This window comes from Myotis daubentonii, chromosome 4, assembly GCF_963259705.1.
Source record: "Myotis daubentonii chromosome 4, mMyoDau2.1, whole genome shotgun sequence".
Taxonomy (NCBI): Eukaryota; Metazoa; Chordata; class Mammalia; order Chiroptera; family Vespertilionidae; genus Myotis; species Myotis daubentonii.
This window is the reverse complement of record NC_081843.1, coordinates 106,952,822-106,960,973: the sequence shown is the minus strand read 5'-3', so window position 1 is coordinate 106,960,973 and position 8,152 is coordinate 106,952,822. Positions and strand designations below refer to the sequence as shown.

At 43.8% G+C, this 8,152-nt stretch overlaps 1 pseudogene; it reads right to left on the bottom strand.

Annotated features, from left to right (window-relative positions):
* Positions 1-678: 678 nt before the first annotated feature.
* Positions 679-1,350, bottom strand: LOC132233709 (porimin-like; annotated as a pseudogene).
* Positions 1,351-8,152: the final 6,802 nt, after the last annotated feature.

Below are 8,152 nucleotides of genomic sequence, written 5' to 3'. Positions count from 1 at the left end.
CAACTAAGTCTTTAAAACACTATTACGTTAAACACTGCAGTTTGCTGAAATCACAGAGGGAAAAAAGATAATTATATCAACTGCCATTGAAAGCTCGAAAGGAGTTTTTAAAAAATATACAGGCTAACAGGGTTAAGCCCCAGTAAGGTTTCTGCTTTTATTTGATTTTTTTTTCGAGTTTGTATGCATTTTGTTTCTAAACCAAGTATTATGCTTTAAAACATAAAATACTGATGCTTTCTAAAGAGACACAAACTAAAATCATGCTTACGACCTGGTTTCCTCGTAACATTTCTGCTGTGTGGCATTAGTGAACTATATCCAGCTCTGAGCAGCACTAAGTTCTAAAGACAGTCAACATCCTGTGTGTGTGGGACAAGCTCCTACTTGAAATGTCTTCCAGTTACTGGCCCTATGTGACCAATGCCACAAGAAAATGCGACAGAACTTGTCTAACATATTTTCTAAAAGTGAATATAACCATTGTGTTAACTGTACGCTCCAAATGTTCATTAAAAACCCAAACCAAACCTTTTTTACCCTTAGTAATCATGAGGAATATTTATGTAAAACATTGTACATTATGTGCATGACCTGTTCATACTCTTTTATAAAAGAAAATATTGGCTTAAACTAATCGATAGGGTTGCATCAATCTTCTTTCTGTTGGTCCTTAGATTTCCTTAAATGATGGCATCATGTTCATCCATGGTTCTATACTGAATGCCTCTTCTTGAATAACACATTCGGCATCCAACGTAAAGAATGGATAACATTCCCAGTGTTAATGCAATACCACCGACAAAGCTGCCAATATCAAATTTTGATCCTTTGTTTTCTTTAGAATTTATAGTTGCTGTGATTGTTACTGATGAAGAAACAGATGTCACTGAACTGTTGTGCGTTGTGGCCATCGTGGATGTCGACATCTGGGATGTGTGTTGTGAAACACTTGTTATTTTGGGTGTAGACTTACTTTAAGGTGGTGGAAATCATATTTGCTGAGACCCCTTGTGTTGTCATCTGAGAAGTTGCTGTGGGTTTCAAGCTGACGGCTGTCACACTTTTTGAAGAAACTGGAGCTGATGGCTTTGCTGAGGATTTCGCGGCGGTGTTTGTCACTGGGGACACTGGATTTGTAGATGGTTCCACAGAGCTGTGGGAAGATTCACTTTTATTGACGGAAGACACGAATGTGGTATCCCTGCTGGCTCCGTAGTAGAGGTACGGGAAATGTGGAAGGTTGTCTTCGCTGTCCACAACCGCCTTCAGCAGCGCAAGCACCAGCAGCGTCCCCACGATGAACATGGCCCAGCCCCGCGCGCCGAGCCCCATTGTTCTCCCGGCGGGACAAGACGCCCTCGAGGGTCCCCAGCAGAGGTGGCTGCGGCGCTAGCGAGAAAGACCCTCTGCACGCGAGCCCGCCCTCGTCCTCTTCCGCCGCGCGCGCCTCCCTCCCGCCCTCTGCCCCCCAAAAGCTAGTTGTTCTTATTATTCTATTTGATAGTCAAATTTTGTTGCCTTTGAGTTCCATGAAAGCCCTTTAATCTCACTCCCCTCTCCCCCGCCCCGTTTCCTGTTTTCTGGTACAATAAACTGCCTCAGGCGCAAATTTTATTTTTCTTTCCCTCGATCTGCAATCAGTCTTTTCCCCAGGAAACTTAGTGCCATGTATTGGGAAATGTAGAAACCACCCTTTTTTCATTGATATGCTCAAAATTATTTTGTTGATAATTGTACCCCGTCCTTTTAAGTAGACACATCTAAGATATACAATTTTTTTTTCACAGAAAAACACCCCTAAATCATAAATTTATAATAACGGTTAAATTTAGATGTTACAGATAGTTTTGAGCATCCTGAGAACCCAGGAGATACACTACAAGGAGATTATTTTAGAAGCTTCCAGGTAAGTCCATGCTTCAGTATAAGCTTCCATTTAAGAGCTCGGTTCCTGATATTCTATGAAGGAAAATTTTCCTCTAAATTTTACGCTGGGATATCACTGGAATAACTGTTTAGGAAAGAATCACAACTACTTGACGTTTTAGGTTTTGGTGCACACAGTAACAAATGTGTACAAATCTACCTGGGAACTTTCCTCAAAGCAGCCAATAAACTCTCAATTATGAAAAAACTATGCAGAACTAAAATTAAACAATGGGACAACAGTTCCCCAAAGCAGCTAGAAATAATGACCCAGTGCACTGTCAGAAATATGATTAGGAAGACTGTCTCTAGGAAGAAGTAACACTTTGGAGGGATAATACACGGGAAAACTGACAGATGACAACTGGGAGAAAATAATTTCAAAGTCTAACGTTCACAGGTAATTGATAGCTATGCAGACAGCACATATAATCTCTACAAATCAAAATGATAAAGCAGGAAATGCAAAGGAGAATGCTCAGGGATATGGTTAGGTAATTCACAGAAGAATAGCACAATACAGGTAAACCTTGCTTTTTGAATCTTGCTGTATGCCACTTCATTTTATGAGAGACCTGCATTAGTACCTGTTTTCACTAACAGAAAGAAATCCGAAAAGCATTTTTGCTTTTACAAAAAAAGGAAAAATAGCATCCACTGTTTGATATTTATTTATTTATTTATTTATTTATTTATTTATTTATTTATTTATTTATTTATTTATTTATTTTAGCTGTTAGGGAGGCAGCAGTGAGCAGAGTCCTTACCAAGCCTTTCTCAGGACCTACACTCAGCATCTCAGTATCAAGCTACCATGGCTTTGAGCTGTGTCTGTGAGCTTCTGTGTGCATCTGTGAGCAAGATGTGTCCTAAGGTACCCAAAATGCCTAGAAAGCTTGTGGGGGGTGAAACTTAGAGTAAAATTTGATGTAGTTGAGCATTTCCATCCTGGTGGATAAAATAAAGACATTGTGCATGCGTTGAACAAGCAGAGGGGAAGAATCCAAAAAGCTGCTGAAGTTACTATTGGTTTCTGCTAAATCGTCTCTTTTAGTCAGCATCTGCTAATAGATAAAGAGAAAAGTCTATTGCCCTAACCAGTTTGTCTCAGTGGATAGAGCATCCCAGGTTCGATTCCAGTCAAGGGCATGTACCTTGGTTGCGGGCACATCCCCAGTAGGGAGTGTGCAGGAGGCAGCTGATCAATGTTTCTCTCTCATTGATGTTTCTAACTCTTTATCCCTGTCTCTTCCTCTCTGTAAAAAATCAATAAAATATATTTTTAAAAAGGAGAAATCAAGTCAGTCTTTTTAGTAAGTGAAATACCCTGCACACACATTATTTCTACTTTTTACAGTCTGTAATGTGTATCATAGTGACAAGAAAAAGAATTTGAAATGCCCTAAATTAAATTACAGCAGGCCAGCCAGGCCAGCATTGCTCAGTGGTTGAGCGCTGACCTATGAACCAGGAGATCATGATTCAATTCCTTGTCAGGGCACATGCCCAAGTTGCAGACTCCATTCCCAGTAGGGGGAATACAGGAGGCAGCTAATCAATGATTCTCTCTCATCCTTGATGTTTCTAGCTTCCCCTCTCCTTCCCTCTCTGATTATATATATTGGCAAGTGACCAGATCCCCAGCAGCATCCCCCCTGGGATGTAAATAAATAAATAAATAAATAAATAAATAAATAAATAAATAAATAAAAATATAAAAAAATAAATAAGTAAATAAATAAATAAATAAATAATAAATTACAGCAGGCCAGAGGATGGAAGGAAGAGACAGGAGAAGCTAACCAGTTAACAACTGCAGAGGAAAACCAGGAAAACACTGCTTACATTCCTGAGTGTATGTAGAAACTGAGTTAACTTCTCGGTGCCTAGTTCCGTGACTACCTAAAGAAAAGGCCAGGTGCCTCTCTCCTTGCTTACCCATGACATCTCCCCACTGCTGCCCACCAGCAACCCAAAGGACCAAATACTGCCTTAGGGATTAAGGAGCTACCCCAGAACTAGCCCACTTCACCACCCACCCCCTTCATCTACAGCCAGTGTAAATTCTCCAGAACAGTGTTCATCTTTCTTCCCCGAACGGTTTCCATAAAAGAGCCCGTCAACGCCAGGACAGAGGGTTTGTTCCTCTTTTCCACGCGGACCTGCCTCATCCCCGGGCCCTGGGCCTTGTCTGGCTGGCATTTGGTTCAGTAAATCCTTTCTTTCAGAAAAGCTTCCAGCCGTTTCACAATATCATTCTGCTTGTACTATATGTTAGTATTATTTTAGGTTTTATATGTTATTTGCTATAATTTGGTAGGCTATTATGGCTCAAACATTTTCCAGATAAATGGATGATAATTGCTTCTTCGTTTTATGCCATTTCAGTTTTTAAAAGTTGCATAGGAACACTGTGCTTTCAGATTGTGGGGACATCTGTAATACAAATTGGCTAAAGAGTGTATAAAGAGAGGCTCAAAATCATTATATAGATAAATACATGCTAAAGCTATAAAACTGTTCACAGATGGATTGGTTCAATATTTGACTGTTAGCATTTTCACTTGTTTGAAGACTTTTTGCTTCCCTTTCTATATTCCTTGACCATTGTTTTCCTGATTTCCTTCAATTGTCTTTCTGTGTCTTCTGGTAGCTCACTGAGCTGCCCTAAAATAGCAATTTTGAATTCTTTATTGGGTAACTCACAGATCTCCATGGCTTTGGTGTTGGTTACTGGAAGATTATTGTGACCCATGGTAGTCACGTTTCCTTAATTATCCATGTCCCCGGAAGGTTTACATCTCTGTCTTTGCATTTAAATCAGCAGTCACCTTTCCAGTCCTCCCTGACTTTGGGAAGGAAACCAGAGCTCCTGATGTTATGGCTGACCGGGTGAGTACACCTGCCCCACGCTTCTTGTGCCCTCTTGTGGCAGAAGTCTTGAGCTTGTATGCTTTCTCTGGATCCTGCGACGGACCAGGGCCTTTAGTTTTCCCAAAGGTGGCGCTGAAGTTCAAGTTTGGTTTTTCCCTGGCTTGCAGAGTCCTGCCAGCTTTCTGCCTAAGTTCAAGGTCTGAGAAGTGCCTCATTGTAGGCGTCTCCACAGGTGGGAAAGCTAAGCTCAGGCACACATGCTCACTCCCCTCTCATCTCCTCCCCTTCCACCCCACCCCTACCCCCCAAGAGAAATAACCAGCTGCGGCTAAGATCTCTCTGACTTTAAGCTGTGCTGCCTTGCGGTCAGAGGTCTTGCAGGTAAAAGTAAAACTGCTTTCTTCCCCTCTCCAATGCATCCAGACTCTCTTTTCCCAAACTGTGTGCACAGGTTCCAGTGTGCTGGAACCTGTCCTCTGGAGACCTGGACCTGCACAAAGGCTCTTTTGGTCCACTGGTCATTGTGCGAGAGTGTTTTTTAGGGGCTGCAAGACCACCAGCAAGGGGCTTGAGCTGGCTCATTGGCCACTGCGGGACCTACAGCAGGTCTGTAAGCCTATTACCTGACACAGGTGGGTGCTGGATTCCATGGCCCCCACAAAGCACTTTTGCCTGTGTATGAACACCGAGTCAATGTTGCCGAAGTGCAGACAACAAACATCTTATTCCACCATGATGCTCGCGCCACTTCTCTGAAAACTGATTTGGGGCCAGTCTGCCTAGCAGTGTTGCTGGACAGGGGAAAGAGAAGAATAGAGGGCAAGTCTTTACAAGGTTGGGCAGAAAAAAATCAAGGGCCTGAGATGACTTCTGCAGGCATGGCCACTGCTGACCATTCAGCCACAGGAGGTATGAAGAAAGGGATGAAGATTATCCAATATAATAAAAGGCTAGCCACCATAAATGGAACGACCAGAACGACCAGTGACCAGAACCACCACCGCCCCTCGCCCAAGCAAGCGGTTAGGGGCGATCGGGCAGGCATGCAGAGTGGTTAGGGACGATAGGTGGGCATGCAGAGTGGTTAGGGGTGATCAGGTAGGCAGGCAAGTGGTTAGGGGTGATCGGGTAGTCAGACCAGCAGTTAGGGGTGATCAGGTAGGCAGATGGCCCCTTTGCAGGGCTAGCCCCGCCCCCCAGCAAAGAAAGAGGGAGGCCCAGGCCACCAGCAATGACTCTGTGGCAGGTGAGTGGCCAGCCAGTGATCACCCCGCAGAGGGAGGCCCAGCCCAGCCAAGCCATCGCAGGCCTGTCGCCTGCAGAGGGAGGCCACCGGTGGCAGGGGAGCGGGGGCAGTGCTACACAGATGGCAAGCAGTGGCAGCAGCGGGGGTGGGGCCAGCTGCCTCCAGCCGGGGGAAGGAAAGCCCCAATAGGCCCTGATCTCAGGCCAGGCCTCGGGACCCTACCCCAGGGGTCCTGGATTGTGAGAGGGTGCAGGCTGGGCTGAGGGACCCCTCCCCACCACCGACTGTACAAATTTTCATGCATTAGGCTTCTAGTTTTTATATAATGTCTCAGGTCTTTAGTTGTGCTTCGTGGGAGAAGTAGGAAAAAGTACACTGGCTCCATCTTCCTAGAAGTGGTAGTCTTGCATTCATTTTGCTTTTTTAAAAAAGTTGTATAAAAATATTATTTATTTTGATTCTGAGTTTTGGTCTTCTTATATTTGTCACCTCAGGCAATACCTCCTTCACCTCACCCTAGTTCTGGCCCTGTTTGGAAGTCCTCCTAGAGTCTGGAATAATTTTTAAAATCAATCCAAAATAAGGCAAGAAAGGAGATAGAGCCAACACAGAACAGTAAGACAAGTAAAAAACATAATAAATTTAATCCCAAATATATTACATAACATTAAACATAATAGACTGGGGTGCTCTAATATTAAGAGGTCAAGGAAAAAAGGAAGATCCACAGAGATATCAAGGAGGGTCTGGCGAATTCCATGTTTTCAATAAAAATAAAAAAATAGAGCCTGGCCAGTGTGATGCGGTGGTTGAGAGTCTACCTATGAACCAAGAGGTCACCGGTTTGATTCCTGGTCAGAGCACATGTCCAGGTTGTGGACTAGATCCCCAGGACCGGGCCTGCAGGAGGCAGCCGATGTTTCTATCTCTCTATCCCTCTCCCTTACTCTCTCTCGAAAAGATTAAAAAAACATATAAAAAAAATAGAAGCAGCAGCCGTACTTGGATCTTAATGCGGGAGTTGGGGGCTGGATTACAAAGAGGGTATAGAGGGAATAAATGGTGATGGGAAAAATAAATAAAAAATAAACATTCAAAATTATTCTGTAAGAAAAAAAAAAAGATCCTTTCACAATAATAACATTCTGGAGTTTCTCCAACTTCCAGGAGAACAGTAACCTTTCCACACCTGAATGTTATCATATTCATATTGTTGTTGTGCCAAGATGGGACAAGAGGTGCTGAACTTGAACGCTCAAGATTCAGCCGCTGTTTAGGACCACGGTGCCGAAAAGGAAACTTCTGGACCTGGTGTCACCCTTGCTTAGCTTGCTATCCTCTGGGACTTTTGCTCCCTGGCCACTGTCCTGCCTTCTTCCCCAGCTCCACAAGATGATTGGGTGAGCCCCTCATTTGGAGTTTCCAAGCCAGCCCTCCATGACTGCTCTATGAGTCACCATCCACAAGCTGGGCAGCAACTAACTCCTCTCAAGTACATACGACCACATACTACCGTCCTGAGTCCAGCACGCTGCCTGAAGGGAGAAAAGGAGGAAATAATAGCCAAGGAGGGCTCCAGAGCATGTCCAGCACATCCCAATTGGCCAGAACCCAGCAGCAAGCTAACCTACCGGTCAGAGCATCTGTCCCCTGGTGGTCAGTGCACGTCATAGCGACTGGTCGACTGGTCAACTGTCTGCCCCCTGGTGGTCAGTGCACATCATAGCGAGTGGTTGAGCAGCCTTAGCATATCATTAGCATATCACGCTTTGATGGGTTGAATGGCTGACTGGACACTTAGCAAATTAGGCTTTAATTATATAGACTGTCACCCCAATAAATTTAATTTTTTAAAAATCCACACCAAAGAGAACTGTGTTGAACGCTACATTCTTAGATCATCTGTCCTTGTAGGCACTTGATTACTGAATGTCTCTGGAGGAAAACACAATATCCAGCAGACGGCTATCATATAAATTCTTGGTCACCAATATTTACCGATCCTGTTGATGCTACTGTGATATTACTGCAGTGATGGCAAACCTATGACACGCGTGTCAGAGGTGACACGCGAACTCATTTTTTTGGTTGATTTTTCTTTGT